Raw genomic sequence first — 18194 nt, 5'->3', positions numbered from 1 at the left:
AAGTCCTTTTCCATCACGACAACGCACCAGCTCACACCTCAGCAGTTGTGGTCGCAAAATTAATGGAAATAGGGTTCCAACTCGTTTCACATCCCCCCTATTCTCCAGACTTGGCTCCCTCGGACTACTATTTGTTCCCCAATATGAAGAAATGGCTGGCGGGAAAAAGATTTTATTCAAACGAGGAGGTGATTGCAGAAACGAATGGCTATTTTTCAGACTTGGACAAATCCTATTATTCGGAAGGGATCAACAAACTAGAGCAGCGTTGGACGAAGTGTATAAGCCTAAAAGGAGACTATGTTGAAAAATAAAAAAGGTTTACCCCCAAAAATTAAGTAGTTTTTATGTTTGCACGGACTTTTCAAACGACCCTCGTACAATAAGAATATTATTTGGTGGTATGTTTCCTTTATCTTACCAATGGAACTGCCAAGTATTTTTATACGGAGGGGATGATCGGAGCCGGCCAAATAATAAGTGTGGTTGGTACATGTTTGGTCTCCGCATTAGAGATTGGGAATTAGGCACACAAATAGAAGCTCTCAACCCTTGTGCAATGCCGTTTTTACCTTAGATAGAGGTTCAGAACTCAGTACGAGCATGATTTCATTTTGCACAGAATTCAAAGCACTTTTCTTCCTTGTAAAAGCTCTTGCGTCTACAGGCAATGCATACAATGAAGTGGTGCAAGATTTTGAAATGCACAGAATGCTTTGTAATCTAAAGCCCCAGAGATTGCAGAAAAACGTGCTTGCAGTGAATTGTAAACTTTTGGTTGTTTTTCCCTGCGTTCGACCTGCATACACGTCATTGTCTGATTTTAATTCCGCACACTGTGGGGGAGTTTTTTAAAAATTATATTCCGCGCTTAACTGGTTAATAACTGTGTAGCCTGTTATAATCGATTTCTTATTTATTCCTCTCTATCAAAATAGGAAAGAAATATCTTTATTAAATAATAATCGATCACGCTTTGCAACACTGTGTATTATAAACGCGAATGCCAGTAAGACCTAGACCTCAATAACTGAAGACCATCAGGATCCACCCAATTTCGGCGAGAATTTTATTTTTCTTCTCTTATCCTTCTTTTATAAAGATGATTCCCGTACATCCCATACAGACATTTGCCTAACCCTAGGATCAATTTAAATGTAGGTTTAGCTGTAATGGTATTTCTAGAAGTAAGTTGCCTAAATAAACATTAGGGTGCCCAGCATCTCTGAGAAAAGAAACAAGTATTTTAAATCAGCTTTTAGATAAAATAAAAAGAAAAAGAAAGATATTTAGTTAACAGCAATAAAATCTTTTATGACCAAATGATTTCGAAACACATCTATATTTTAATGCACTTAACTTATCGTTTCTTCATTAGCCTTTTCCGCTACAAAAAATAAAATCAAAAACACCAAATTGGCTATAAAGGTGAATCGTGTTCTGATTTACATGTTAGCAACTTTCACATAATCTTGGTTCCTGTTTACAATATTTATCCGTTCTCATTTCCACATAAATCTCAGGGTTTTTTTTTTTTTGTGTTTTTATACATTTATTTTATTGATATGACGAAAACGAATTTTTTATTTTATGAGAAATGAGTAACGATAAACTCAAAATGTAAACAAGAATCTATTTTATGGTTGTGGATAAACTTGCTTTTCGATAATATAAATAATGCACTGTCGCAACAATAAAACGGTTGTACAAATGTTATACATTTCTTCCACAAAACAAAGAAATCACTGGCCAGCTCCTAAGAACAGGCAAATTGTGTCGGATGATTGGATTGAAAGCGTTAAGGCTCGAACGCTTAGAAACTCGTTTTAATAGGATTATTGCCTTAAAAAGTAGAATCATGCTGTAAGTCTGCTTCGCTTTCCAAAGCTTCTAAGGGCTCTTATGGTCATGCTTATTGTTCAATAAATAGCTTCTAGAATTACCTTTACCACATCAATTTCACATACACATAGATTTATTGCTTTTACTGTTAACATTTTGTTTTTAAAGAAGGTTTTAGGACAGTTTTTTGGTAAGGAGATTAGCTAGGCTTGCATAGACACGTTTCACAGAAATGTTCGGCTCTAAAAACTGTTAAATATTGGTAAGTATGTTGTACGCCTCAATTGTTGGGGATTTAAAAAACAATATTTCTCATTATCTCAGTATATGAAAAACTCTCAGCCAGGGTGGTAACGTTACACCGCTACCAATAGCTCTAATTAACTAACCTGTCAAGTTTAGGTTTGGTGGATACCACTTATCAACCATAAACAGATGCACAGTCATTTTCATAGCAGAAATACGAGTACGAGGGTCGTTTGAAAAGTCCGTGCAAAAATAAAAACTACTTAATTTTTTGGGGTAAACCTTTTTTATTTTTCAACATAGTCTCCTTTTAGGCTTATACACTTCGTCCAACGCTGCTCTAGTTTGTTGATCCCTTCCGAATAATAGAATTTGTCCAAGTCTGAAAAATAGCCATTCGTTTCTGCAATCACCTCCTCGTTTGAATAAAATCTTTTTCCCGCCAGCCATTTCTTCATATTGGGGAACAAATAGTAGTCCGAGGGAGCCAAGTCTGGAGAATGGGGGGGATGTGAAACGAGTTGGAACCCTATTTCCATTAATTTTGCGACCACAACTGCTGAGGTGTGAGCTGGTGCGTTGTCGTGATGGAAAAGGACTTTTTTGTGGGCCAATCGTGGGCGTTTTTCTTGCAGCTCGGTTTTCAAACGGTCCAATAACGATGAATAATATGCACCTGTAATAGTTTTACCCTTTTCCAGATAGTCGATGAGGATTATTCCTTGCGAATCCCAAAAGACAGTCGCCATAATCTTTCCGGCCGAAGGAACGGTCTTCGCCTTTTTTGGCGCAGATTCCCCCTTGGTAACCCATTGTTTAGATTGTTCTTTGGTCTCAGGAGTGTAGTGATGTATCCATGTTTCATCCACAGTGACGAAACGACGCTTAAAGTCCTGCGGATTCTTCTGGAACAGCTGCAAACCGTCATTGCAACACTCCACACGATTTCGTTTTTGGTCAAGCGTGAGCAATCGCGGCACCCATCTTGCGGATAGCTTTGTCATGTCCAAATGTTGATGCAAAATATTATGTACCCGTTCATTCGAGATGCCCACAGCACTAGCAATCTCACGCACCTTCACTATCCTGTCATCCATCACCATATCATGGATTTTATCAATGATTTCTGGAGTAGTAACCTCAACAGGGCGTCCAGAACGTTCAGCGTCACTTGTGCCCATACAGCCACTCCGAAAATTTTGAAACCACTTATAAACTGTTCTAATCGAAGGTGCAGAGTCACCATAATGTTTATCAAGCTTCTCTTTAGTCTCCTGAGGCGTTTTGCCTTTCATAAAGTAGTGTTTAATCAACACACGAAATTCTTTTACGTCCATTTTTTGAAAATCACTCGACTTCCTCGATTCAAACGAATGCCAAACACAAAGAAATAGACCGATCTGGCTGAAACTTGGCGTGTGTTCTTCCAAGAGATGCTACTAACTAAACATAACCTCGATACGCGCCAGTGGTGCTATCTCTCTGACTTTGCACGGACTTTTCAAACGACCCTCGTATAAGCAGTACTACTTAGATTATAGTCGAGCGTGTTCTTCATACATCGTTAACTATGATAATAATAGTTTCATAATGGACGTTACAATATTGATTTTATTGATATGTTAACAGCGTATGTCTAACCGGAAATAATGGAGAGTCAGCATTATAGCGGAAGTGTGTGGCCGAAATGTCAGTGATTGATGTCTATTGTCTTTGCTGTAATGAATGTAATGACTGATTCGTCCCATTAGTGCATATTAGTATTTAGAATACACTATACTATTAACTAATCTGACTAGGACAGCGATAGATTAGTTTCAGTTATTATAGTGTGATGTAGAACAGTTATTATGGCAAAATCTAAACCGATGCTAGTTGAACAGTATTTATTTGAATATAGAACATCATGATGATCAAACTTCCCTGTACCTCCTTTCGCTTCTTGTTCCTTGGTAATTCTTTGAGATGTTTTTAGTTCTTTCGCCCTTTATCTTTACTTTATAGGGAGTACTCGCAAGGTGGATCGAACTAATTCTGGAATAATACCCGCCAGCCAGCTATCTTCATATTATATTCGCAGGGCCGGATTTTTCTATAGGCTAACTAGGCTGCAGCCTAGGGCCTCAAGATCAAGGGGCCTACATTTAAATTGTTAGCAAAATTAAAAATTACACTATTCTAAAAACAGTGAACACTGAACCGAAAATAAGGAGAAATTCTACGCATATGACTAATAAACAAACATAAAAATGTATTGGTTAAGATCAACGCGTTCGGCTCATTGGGTCTGTTAGTTTGCATGAGGGTCTCATAAGTGGAATAGCCTTTGGCTTCTTTTCATCTAAATCCGGCCCTGTATATTCGTAAATCTAGACTAACGGTAATGATCTATTCCACACACTAATAATAACAACGAATTTAGATCGAATAAAAAAAAAAAATCTTAGAAAATAGAAATACTTCCACATTTAGCAATAAGTGAGAGGAAAAAAATACTGTAGAGTGACAAATCAAAAGCCACCAACGATAAGCTGCTATGAACGGCAAGCGGTTAATTGCAGAGAAGATTCATCGTGACGTTTTTTTCATTTTTGCACCTAAAACATAATTTACAAAACAAATTCTCAATATTTCGCCAAAAACTTCGAAGTGCTCATACTTAGATAAAGTTATTAGAGTGATTCCTATGCAATGCTTCAAAAAAACAGCAAAGATGACCCTTTATATTTGGCGCTCTGTCTTCCCATACACCTAATATATGATCACATAATTCCAAGAAGTTAATAATGATAATCAATTGATACAGTTTTCGATTTATAGCCATCGATAGTAACTATCATCTAATTAATGGAGCAAAAAAATATGTTTGGAATGTTACTGAAGTACGATAACACTGTTCTATGAAATAATAACACTAATAAAGAAAACAAAAACCAAAAGTTATATAAGGATGCATTAATTTTTGTTACTTTATGAATTGAAAGTCACAAATAACATGAGATTATCGACTTCCTAGAAAAGTTAACATTAACCCTGAACTAACACAAATAATTGAATATTACACATATCTACACCCATAAACTTCACATAATGTTTTATCTCCTTATCACTTAATTCCTATTTTGTTTTTTAACTGGTGATAAATTGCAATTAGGGATGTATTAAAAAAATAGCCTTCGATTTTATTAGATTGATATGCTTATACATCAGTGGCGAATAGTAGCTATTTATAAAGCAGCGAAGAAACTGTTGCTATTTTTTAAACTCTAGTTCAGCTGATAACCTTTGGAAGAGTGAAGCTGGAATGTTGTTATTCTTTTAATAAATTTTAACCCCCATTAGTCTTATATAAACACGAAGTTATACTAATTCGGAAATATTATTTAATACTAACTAATCTTACTTAATCTTCGCTACTGTGAGTTACACAGATAGCTGCAGGACCAGGGTCGGCGACAGGACGGTCCCTCTACTTGAGGGATGCCAGCGTCGGCATTGCCATTTCTTTTTAGAAGCATCCCATCAGTGTCTCAAGCTGAAATGTACGCCGTTTTAAGTAGTGCCTTAGTAGTAGAATGTTAAGGGTACTACAGTCAGTAGAATCGCCAGGTTCAGGTTGCCCTGATAGCTTTACGAGCTTCTGCGTCAAATGGTGTCGCAGAGAAGTAGAGGCAACCAAAACAGTGTAAGGCTAAGTTGGATACCGGGACATTGGGAGAACGAAAGATTACTGCGATAGTCAAAGGTCCATTGCCTTTTGAGGAAGCATCTAGCATAAATGTGGCTTGAAATGTGACAAGGGAAGTTAAACTCTGTTCCACCTCCTTAGAAAATTCATTATTCCACCAATTATTCTTATTTTCGTCACTGCGATTCCAAACGAACAGGGAGGTCAGAGTCTTCGCTCGCTTCTGCCCTCTGCTTGAATGCTACAGTGCTGATGGGGGCTGATTTCTATGGGGGAACACAATGGCCCCACTTGTAGCCTGGGGCACATTTTACTACCTTATGAATGCCCTAATTCCAGATTAAATTGGAATGTTTTATTTCTGTTCGATTGAAGAATACCTTCCGTTAACCAAAAAAAGAGATCCTTTAGTGTCCAACGCAAGTAACGTCTGATGGCCTGAAAATAGTGTGTCTGAGTGTTATCCTTAGTCTACAGCTACTTTGAAACTCCGGTAAATAGATTTAACTGCACAGAGTTCAAAACAATTATAAGCTGTACAAGTTAAACCAAGTTAACAATATAAAGTCACGAAGTCTTCAAGACTGTTTCCTCTGTTTTGAGAAGTGACGCTCCTCTCATCGCACCTTCTCATAAAATTTCCAGTTTAAATTGCAGCGGAAGTTGCATAACCCAGAGATAATTATCAGCATTTCCTGTTTTTTCCCCCACTCTATGAAATATCAATATTCAAACATTAATTTCTGGTATTTCTTTATCCACCTTTTATTTTGAGCAATAACATTAAGATGCTCGGAGCGGAAGTAGGTTCAAAGAGAAGCAGCACCACGACACAGGAGAATAGAAATATTATAACTGGAGTAACAGACCTAATGGCACAAGCAGGCATGTGTGTATATTATATTATGCATATAATATAATAACGAGTAACTAAGTTACACGGCTTACTAACTCCGTACTAGCTTGCCTAATGCCAGTTATATAAGTTTCTAACCTAATGAATGTATAATTACCTTCACTTAACTAACAATTAGATATAACTTATATATCTTGTTCTTCTAATTACATTCCAGTTAGATTTTCTACTTTCAAAGAAAATATACGCAATAAACATATTCGTGAAACTTTTTAACTACAATTTCTTCTTGGTTCATCCAAAGGACAATCAAGCCCATCCAAGTGCTCGGCAATATTTGCTCAAAATCATTCTAACCAGCAGAAAAGAAGTACGATGACTGCAAATATTATTTACAGGAAAAAAATTCACAAAATGAACGGGAATAAATGTCACACTTCAATATTTGGGCCTTGTACACCAGTAACACAAAAAAAAAATCGATATTTTGGCTAAGAAAGTCAATGGCTACTTCACAAATAACATTTTTACTGATGTCAAATAACTGATGACGTGTACTTTATCTGAAGGTAAATGAAGTGAAATGTTTCCAATTTCCAGATTTTTCTTTACCGCAATTTTCATAATGAGTTTTCTTTTTAACTTAAAATTTTAGTGCGGAAATGAAATGAAAAACAATAAAAATTTACACCGTAAAATAATACTTCCGCATTTACCTGTATTACATGAGTGACATTTTAAAGTGAAGAATTCTCCATATCTTTGCATGTTGTTCATGCATATTTTTTTAAGATTCTTTTTCGAGATTTATTTTTAAAAATTTGAAAATCAAGTTATAGTTCAATTTTGCATTAAAAGGTTTTTTGTTTTGTTGTAATCTATTAACTGATTTTCTATAATTTAGTGACAAGAACAAGGCTACTCAGCAGAAATATGATATTATTCCATTAAATTATTTGTATTGCAGATATAAATATTGAAATTTTAGTGATGGTCTGAGGAACCCAATGTCACCATTTTACGAAATTTCTCACAGAATAATCCCTAGAATTCCTGAAAAAAAAAAATTAAAATTGGGAAAGTAAAGTTTGTAGACGTGTTACCAATCATTAGGAGACTTGTAAGTGATAATTCACTTAATTTAAACAATTTTGTTCAGTATTATTAACTAGTATAAAGATACATTGTAAAACTGTTTGTAGATATAAGTTATATATATATGGTATATGTTTGTACATTGTCTCGTGATTGTACATTGTCTCATGATAAGGAGAACATGATGAGAATGGAGAGGGTAACAGCAAGACGGAGGTTACCCGGGGCATAGTGTTCCATCATTGTGCAACTTGTTCAGTGTGTAGGTGTGTGATTAATAGTACCTCGGCAACTCACTAACAATCGTAGTACCATGTCCAAGTACTTTAAACCAGATAAGGATTTAGAGGTAAACAAGGACCTATACTTATCTATATAGCAGTTGGGCAGTTCTACACTTGTACAGGTAAAGAAACCTTGACGCTCGAATAGTAACGGACTGGAGGAGCGACGGTGGTGAAAACGGAGAAGTGATGGTTTAGGAGTCCCTTGGCTGGGTATATCCAGTTCTTCAAACAAGGTCTAATGGACACACTAGTCGACAAATTAACGTCGCTTGGTATCGTGTTTTTGTCCATGAGTATTGGGTCCTATTTTTGGTGGTTGACATTTTTTTATACAACCTTCCAACACTGTTTCCGCTGCTCTTAGCATGCCTTAAAAGACATAAGACAAGGATCTGCCATTAGGAACTCCCTACCTGACTACAGTTTATCTTAAACTTGACCGGCTCATTCCTTATACTTTTCTTGTATTATATCTTGTGGCTCATTTGTAATTCTCTCTAAATACATTGACTTCTGAAATAAGCACATCCAAAACTTTATCAAATTATTTTTCTTTTTGTTCCATCCTCCATACTATCCAATATTCTGCTTTTTATTACTTCAGCGCACTCCATTCTTAGTTAAAAGATTGATGACAAAACAGTTTCATTTGGATGTAATTTAATGTAAATTTCAGATATTATCAGTATTAGTCATTATATCTTCATTGAAAAATTTATTTACTGTAGTTATTAGCAACGGTCGATACTCTTCTGTCATCTTCAGCAATTTGATATGGCGTGATAATGTGCCCACTCGAGTCATGTTTATCTCTCTTCCACAAAGAATTCTTGCCATTACTTCTTTGTGGAATATTTAGGAATACAGTTTTAGCTTTTAGGTTCCCTAAATTTGGAAGTTCATACACATACATATATGAAGCTTAAGAACATATATATGTACCCATTTACATATATTTGCGCACTGCCGAATATGGCCATCAGCGTCTTTAAAATTGTTTTCCTTCTTTGATTGAGACCAAACGAGCTGGTATGCTTATGCTGTATCTACTTGATTTCCAATCGCAATGTCTTTTTCACCCTAGCTCATTCTTTTCACACAGCTCTTTTATTCTGTCGATCTAATAGACGAGGAAGGCAATGAATATTGTTGGTATCAGCTATAGTCACTCTTTTCTAAGACTTTCCAAACCAAAAAGGACTTTCTTTCTGTCCTTCGAAATATTGTTTATAATTTACATGATCCATACCCTCTATTATGAGGCTTTTTAGCTACTATGCAGACAAAATGTGGCCTACTAAGCTTTAAAAACGTCTCCTGCATTCCGTAAAAGGATCTTAATCGGCAAGATCTAACCTAGTGCGGATAAATAGCTAGTTTTAAAAAAAAATTCCTAGAGAACCATGTAACCTCCAGTTACCATAACCTGACTGTACTTCCTGCATTGATACTGCGGTATATTTCGGACTGTACAATCGCTCTGATCAAAAAAGTACTTTTATTCAAAATTACTTTTACAACGCCTGTTATAAGAAATTTCATTCTCGTCTTTCCACAAATACCAACTCTCCCATTGGCCAGGTTTCATCTTTGACTATTCCTAACTATCCCGAACGAGCCGGCGCTGGCCTCACGATTGGAGTTCCGTAATTGACTCACTTGATGAGTCACTAAAGGAGTTTGTCACATCTCGTGTCTTGGTATCAGTTACCAATTTACTAGTTGCAGGTAATTCCAATAGTCTTGAGATGTTATTCCTCTGAACTGACATTTAAGTTCAAAGAACTTCCACCAAAAGAAAATTAAGAATTAATAAACAATTGGTCTTTTTTAATTTGAAAACAAAATCCCGATTAGAAATAACAAATTTTTTGTTCACTTTTTAAACAAATATTTTATTGTTATCAGTTTGAACAGTTACTTTTGTTCAATATATTTCTCTAATTAAACAAATAACATGTGCAAAATAGTTAAATTTACTTTCAATTTCAGGTCAACATTGGTTGTTAATAAAACAAATTGTCAAAATGAAATAGTGAGTTATTTTTATGCCATTACTTTTATCTAGAATTAATTGTGTGGTTGGCACGATTTCTTAATGTTTTGATAAAGAATTTAATGAGTTAATTTGCATGATCAATGTTTTGTAATTGTTTAATTTAAATTAAAAACTACTTATTTGCGAGATTTTTTTTTGCGCTTATTGTTATGGTCATTACTGTTATGCTAAGTTAGTAAGCACGCTGGGGGATTCGATAAAACAAAGATTATCAATCTGGTTTAATCGAATAGTTAAGGACTTTGCATTCTGTCGTCAGTAACATAGATTACACTCTTGGCTTTTTCTTACTGCTATAGTTTTGTAATAGTAATTTACAACTTTCTCAATTCTAACAGATCTAGCAAACCTCATTCTTTTTCAGTGATAGGATTTTAGAATGGAATAAGTGTTTACCAAAGCAAGAATATTTCCAGAAACCAAAATAGATATATTTATATTTATTAAATAGCTGTTTTGCTAAACTCAAAAGCATTCTGTCTTCTACATACTTTCTAATCTTCCAATCTTATCTTTCTTGAAGTTGTTTTTAATGAGGTTGTAGTAATACCTACTCCTCTTATGCTCAGTTCGTGAAGGTGCCCCTTAGGGAAGTGGGCCTGCACGCTGCACCATACCTACCGCTGATATCCTTACTAATCCTCATATCTTTCTTTTTGCTTATGCCGAAGACACGGCAATCCTCTCTCCAGTTTTCCTATCTCTCCCTTCAACCCCGCATGGAATTCCTCGAGCCTTGGCTAAAGAAATGGAAAATTAAAATTAATGAAAACAATGGTGATTACATTGCATTCTCTCTAAGACGAACTATTCTCCGACGTGATTTCCTGATCTACAACCCACTTTAGATTGAATAAACACACGAATTAAACTTCTCTCTATGTTAATTAATTCTGCCTGGTCATACGAATTCGAACTTTTTGGCTCAGCCCCAGAATAAAATCATTCCAATCGAAAACCCTCCTTCGAATTGTTAATGCTCCTTACTTTGATTCTATCTTGCACCGAAATCTCTTTGCTCTCTACGTTTTTGAAGCTGCCAGAAAAGCTATGCCAAATTACACGCCTCAATTTTCTCACTTCCTAACCATCTAGTTTTTCCACTTACAACTGCATTACCAGGAATCTTGTTAGTTCCTCATCAGTGAAAATATGGTTTATGTGTTTATTTGATTGCTGAAGCACCGTAGCATGGGGTACGACTCAATAGCCTTCGGAACCATCTAGAATCGTTGTAATAATTCGTAAATTTTTTCGGAGGGAATTAGACAAATTCTATAGGGTTTCTAAACCTTTTATGCCCTTAAATTGGTGCTTTGTTTAGAGGTTTTCTAAAGCTAAGTTTTTGAAAGTAAGCACAAAATATGAGGATTTCGTTTGTTGATGGTTTTCTAAAAAAACAAATTAGATACCTGCTTCACAAGTTGCTTTAAATGTATTGTATGATTATAAAAATGATAAAAAATAATTTAAAATGAAAGCCACAAACAAAACGATGTGTAATAGATAAAAATGGGAAAAAAAACACGATAGGATATTTGTATTAATTAAACTTTGTAGAAAATTAATTTATATAATCCTAAAATAAAATGTTGTCTTTTTAGCAAACTGATAAAAATATCGTTTATGTATGCTTTAAAACAGTAACTGCACACTCATTAGAATCGCCCACCGTTTTTGCCTCACTAATTTTCGCTCATATTTCTGAAAAATCGGCAAATAAGTATTTGATCAATAAAGGGAAAATTGTTATCTTTTTCGGTGTCTAACATTCATAAAAGATTATTTTCAGTATAAATATAAATATATTTTGTATTTATCTAGTAACAAAAACCGCTGATAAATTGATAGATATTCTGCGTACAGACAAAAAAAAATTCTGTTATCTGTATAAATATTATTATTTTTTATTTTGAAACATATATTATCATTATCTGTATTCAACTATTTTAAATTATTCAAGATATTTAAAATTCAATCTGGAAATCTGCTCTACAAATTTAACCAAATCCAAATATAAACATTCAAAATGAATTCTTTATTCTCACCTTTATTATTCTATTATTTAAAGCTATAATAATGTATGGGTGGATATAATTTTAGCACGTTATCTGCCACAGAATTAATTTTTACTATTACTCATTTTATTTTTTTTATTTATTTTGTATATTTTTTGTTTTTTTCCAGGCACATCGACAACTGGGCCATTCGTCACCTAAAACCTCTCGTGCTAGGATGGCTCGCCTTCATCCCTCGCTACTTTCTTTACGACTTCAACTGGGAAGATGCATGGAGGCGACGGATACTGAAGCATATCTTCCGTAATTATTTAATTTAATTATTTATTATTATTTTTATAATAATATACATTTTTTTCAATGAAAACTTAAGTTTTTTCTTTAATTTGCAATTAATAATACAATTTAGTTTGAGGAGTGGCTCGAGGGATTAGTTAAATAACATTTGTTACTAAAATTAGCAATTCTTCCGTATAAACGTGGTTAGGAGTGCCGTGTTGGAATACAGAGACAATTCGGTCATAGCACGCTGGTTTTCTTTAATTCTAATGAATTGCTGGTATTCTTCCGTCATCAGAGAACTGACTGATCAGAGATTTAATGAATTGATTTCAGCTTGCAAAGCTACTGGCACAAGCTGTGTGCTTGCCGATTGGTCTCAAGACTCTTCAAACTTTTCAGATGAAAGTCAAATCCTCTTCATTCTTTGTTCGTGGATGAAAATCTTGAACTAATCAGGAACATTTGTGCTTTAAAGAACAAAATCAACAAAATCATTTCTAACAATAAACTTTTATCTATCACAATGCGCTGAGTTATTATTAGTACAATTTGGACCTCAACTAAATATTCTTGAAACGATTCTCAATCTTTACAAGGACACTACTACTTCTTAGTCCTTCTTGAGACAGTCTATTTAGTGGTAGAGTCACTTTATAGGGAGTGTCTGGAAATCTCGATCTGGACCAAATGGAACTGTGATTCTCTACAATCCAAACCAATTGGATAGTAACTAGAAGTAAAAACGGCCTAAGCTCTTCGAGAAACAACTTAGTCAGTTATCTCTATTCAACCAACAATATTTTTTTTAAAGAACTGTAGGAGTTTTCTCCTCCAAACTCTAAAAAAAAGAGATCTTTTTTTTTAGTTATTTTGGGAAAACTCTACTTAAACTTCAAGATGCCAGAGATTAAGAAAAGTCCACAGCCTGCTTGGCTTCCCAATCTAATTTTAGATTAGCATAAAACTCCTAATGTTGCGAACCTGTCCACTCTTGGATGTTAAGTGTAGATCAGAAACGTACATCTTGTTACTTGAAAGATCTAATTAAGGCAAATTCAAACCGTAAAATTTAATTGCGTGTAAACTTTACGAGTAGTTTAGTTGTTATACAATATCTAGGGGAAGGTTTAGTTTATTTTTGAACGTAACTTTAAAGTTAAGTCGTACACTAAATCTTTTCTTTTTCTAAAATCACTCTTCTCGATAAGCGTAAGAACTCTGAGGTACAGTGACTATTCCTTTCCCTTACAACATCCAGAGGTCCCCCAAATACTTCCAACTTCTTGTTCTGGACTATCTTCTTGCCTCTCGACTCAACTGTCCTTACTCTAGGTGGATATTTTATCTATTCTCTTAAACTTTGATTATCACTTGTTGATGGTGTTTATTTAGATGTTGTTTATCAGTTCATTTCTATTTTTATGGACCAAAAATGTTTAAAATTTTAACTTCTAATAAATTGTCATAAGTGGAAAGTATTCTTGATAAATATGTAGCGTTTTCTTTGGCAACTCTACTAAAGTAAGTGGTCAGTCCATCAGTAATTGTGCAATAACCACGATGTAAAAGCAGAAGTGTTTAATGAAATAGGTACAAACCCTCGTTACAAAGATAGATTTGTTGTCACCAAGACATGAAGTTCGGCAGCTGTTTCTCAGAGATCTTTAATTAAATATTAATAAATTGATTAATAATTTTTGATGTAGTTGCATATCGCTGCAAAAAGTAAATATTAGCGGTGCAGTGCAGTTGCAGCATTCGCGTTTAGCTAGGAAATAGAGTTAGATTGGCCTCAAAAAAACAAATTTTGGTAAAAGTAACGAAATAAAGCTAATGTCGATTACTGTGCAGTAATATTACGGTGCTTTATATCTCATGTGTAAGAGATATTTGAAATTATACATACTTGAAACTAGACTGTCGCCAATTTAAGTTGGCCACACTCATTTATTTACGCCTTGGGTTTAATAATTGTTAAATTGATTATCACTAATTAATGCACGTGATTAACATTAAAGATTCATAACATGTTTCTGGTGGTAAAAAGTAGTTGATTCATCTGCACACGTCTATCCTCTATTGGCCCAGACTTCTACACGATTCCTGCTCAGATTTAGACCCGACCGTGATTAGAGGTGAGTAATTTAATTGGAAGGAATGCCGTGAACGAAGATAAGTGGTTGAGAGAGACGGAAGGAGGGGCGGTAAAAGAAGATGCCGACGTAGAGGCAGCAGTGAGGGGATATCGTGAGTGTTGCGGCTCTAATTCGGTCCGGGCAAGGGGCCCCCTCCTCTTTAATGGAACTCAGCCAACCACCTCCTTGGGTTTTAATCTTGTCTCATTTAGTAGAACAAGAAACGACAGGTCTGGCCACTATGGTAATTAGCCGGTCAAAATTTTTCAAACACAGAAATAGACAAACTACAAAAACATTAGTTTTGGCCGACGGTTATCATATTCTTCATTCTTTTTAACATTTGCTTTTTCAGTAAGTTTAGAGCCACAGATGACAGTGCTTAGTCAAATCTTGGAATAATTTTTTACTGTCAGTTTATATCGTTTAGACATAATATATATTTAGATACAATTTACCACTATTAAATGTAATATGTACCTCTATTACTTATTATATTGCCTATTTCATTTAAAGCAAGCTGTCGAAAATGTCGTACATTTATTCTTATTTTTTAGACATTATTTTTATTTGCAACTTTATCTGTGATGTACCAGGTAATCGCGATAACCAAGAAAAACGCAATCAGATTGATGGAATGGAGAAATTACCTGGTAGAACCGTTCCATTTTCCTGTTTACTTATTTTGAAAGCTTTTTTTTTTTAAGAAGAACTCTAGGACATCTTCGTTTAGCCGCCTGGATGGGTAACCTGCAATGATGTTGAAGAGAATATGTTCAGCGAACAAATTAGGGTGAGTATTTGTTTAGAATTCCTGGCGATAATTGGTATCGATAAAAATAAGAGATTTTAGGCAGTAAGACGGCGGATCGTTGGGCCCGGGAAGGGTCCTACGCCACCTGCAAGGCTTTTGATTCTTTCGGGGCATCGAAAAACGCATTTTCAGTGCAGTCATCAGGGGAAAGATGCATTACGCAGGAGTAATGGGGGAACTCTAGGCGAGAAATAAGGGCAAACAATTTATTAGCAACAACTCACAAACTTACTGCGGTTTTAGATCAAAGCCGGAAGGTCATTAAAATGATCCATTGGTTTCTTTCACTGACCATTGTAGATTGAACTAACACATGCATCGCTTAAGCCTGGTGGAGGACAACCTGTCAGTCAGGTAACAGATATGAAGATAATAAAACTGCACTGCACGTTTTGTGCCAGTGTGAAGGGCTAGTTTAGCTCAGGATTCGGCTATGCGGAAAAGAAATATCCATGCCTATCATTCCTTTACCCAGGAGTGTCTTCCTAGATTCTAAGTCAATTCATACAAACATTTCTGGAGAGCATGTTCTAATTAGATAGGCCCTCTGGATCGCGATGGATTAGGCTTTTTGCCAACCCTGGAAGAATATAATATAATGATTCACGTGAAAACATCGTTCAGGACGATTGGATCGTAGAGCATGAAAACATGTTATGCAAGGAACGATATCATTTAGCTAACTCGTCCTGCCAATAAATACATGAGAACAAAAATAATGAGAACTCCTTGGATGGATATTTTTATCTATCTAAAATCTAAATGTAATCCGCAGTCACATCTCTCCTCATTAGAGAAATGGGCTATAAAGCTTAATGAAACTAAGTTGCAAAACATCACCTTCAATCTTAGTCGCATTACTCTTCCTCCAATCTTCTATAACCTAACACCTCTACCAGTAGTGAACGTTGCCCGCTACCTTGGGCTTTACTTAGACCGAAGACTTTCTTGGAACCCCCACACTAGACTTAAAAGAACAGAACTAAACAGACGCTATCGACTACTTAAAAGACTCTTAGACGATAGATCAAAACTTTCTCTGGACAACAAAAGACTGATTTATACTTCTATTTTGTAACCCATCTGGGCGTATGGAATAGAGCTGTGGGGTTCAACCAAACGCTTCAATCTCCAAAGGATTCAATTTCTTCAATCTAAAATACTTCGAAATATTGTAAACGCACCATTTTATGTCTCCAACCTGACTATACACACTGACCTTAACATTCCTTTTATCACCGAAGTTGTTAAAACACGATACAGAAAACTCCACTTCAGCCTGCAATCTCATATAAATCCTCTAGCTCAAAATCTTTCTTCTAGAACTCTTCCTGACTACCCGATAAGACGTCTTAAAAGACAATGGCCTCGTGATCTCCTCTCAAGTGAAGAGAGTGACTAACCATCTTATGTTTTGGAGTTAACACTCCAAAACCCACTAGGTAACTTCTCCACTCGTTACCTTATCATTTGTTACTCAGTTATCACTGTTACTTATAGCGCTAACGCGCTGATTGTAGCAAAAATAAACGCAAAAAAAATCGGAAATTTTTATCTACATCCAAAATTTGTTCTATTACCTGATAATCTATATTTGATTAGTTGACGCGATTTTCCTATTCATTATCGCTGACAAGAGCCAATATATCACGATATGGGATTGGACATTTAAGTCTCTTCTACAATTTAACAGTGTGTTGAAGTGAATAGCAGACTGGAATCCATAAGTGGAGATCCCGGGTTCGAATCCAGCAACTGACCCACAGATTTTTCTCTTCTTTGGAGCTTCTTACAGCTCACTGACTCGTGATGGACAGGGTTGTCTATGACAAGAGACTGTCCAGAGGCCGGCAGTGTTCTAAAAGTAGCATCAGTCTCCAATAACCTCAGATGTGGTCGCGCTTTAAAATAAACTGATGACCTGTAAAGTTTTGTTTTTGTACTCAACTACTTTTTTTACATTTTCCATAAAAGCCATTAATGAAGTTCCATAAAATGGTAACTGATAGACGACTCATAAAAATGTTCTAAGCTTCATTAGCCATTATGAAAACAGTAATAGTTCTAGTGTTGAGTAATTGAGAGAAAATGTTTATTAAAATAGGGGAGGTTACTAATAATTGTTTGATTACTCTAGTTTATGAGTAATGGTATTTAGGCATCTGTGTAGTATACACACATAGAGCCAAGTAATATTAGTGTGGCACTGGCAACTCGCTTTATAAACACGTTTTGTGTACAGCCAGTGGATATTACTAGCATAACATACTAAAGCTAGTGTTATATCTAAAGCACCTGTTCGCCACTTTTCAGCTAGTTGTTATAACCTCGCACTTTACGCACACTTCTAACCTAAATTTACACGTTAAATACACAGCCAAGCGGCAACACAAGGCTGGGTAGTACACAGTTGAAAAGGCCATGTTGCTACACTATTTGCATTAATATCACCCTCAAATGCACTATCTGAGCGACATCATATACACTTTCTTTATTTATTCTTTCTGCTCGAACTGTTTATGTTGGAGTGGCTCAGGGCTCCACGCTGGCCCCACCGATGTTCTTTCATTAATACTCTGGCTTTGGTTGCATGATTGAATAATATCCAACTAAAAATTAAATGCGAAATTGTGAATCATTTCGCAATAACATTATTCCATAAGTTACGAACAATAATGGCTTTATTGTAATTGATAATCATTTCCATCATTGAGGAAACCTACCAAACTGAAGGTGCAGATAAAATCTGAACCTTTACTTGTGCGATTGATCATTGCAGCGCGGTTGAATCATGGCCGTAGTATTGCATCTTTTTAAGGTTAATGTTGGCTGTTCAAAGATATAAAGTAGATTTACTAAATGATTAACTGCA

At 35.4% G+C, this 18194-nt stretch overlaps 1 long non-coding RNA gene across 1 annotated transcript; it reads left to right on the top strand.

The window, feature by feature from the left end:
* The first annotated feature begins 7638 nt into the window (after positions 1-7638).
* Positions 7639-13510, top strand: LOC141448627 (uncharacterized). Its single transcript, XR_012455178.1, has 4 exons — positions 7639-7752; positions 10007-10049; positions 12261-12394; positions 12707-13510. It is a non-coding gene; the product is annotated as an uncharacterized lncRNA (long non-coding RNA).
* Positions 13511-18194: the final 4684 nt, after the last annotated feature.

The sequence above is a fragment of the Rhodnius prolixus genome, unplaced genomic scaffold (genome assembly GCF_049639745.1).
Source record: "Rhodnius prolixus isolate KJV_2025 unplaced genomic scaffold, Rpr scaffold_2, whole genome shotgun sequence".
NCBI classification, from domain to species: domain Eukaryota; kingdom Metazoa; phylum Arthropoda; class Insecta; order Hemiptera; family Reduviidae; genus Rhodnius; species Rhodnius prolixus.
Note: the sequence above shows the minus strand (reverse complement) of the source record. Positions and strands in the feature narration are given on the sequence as shown.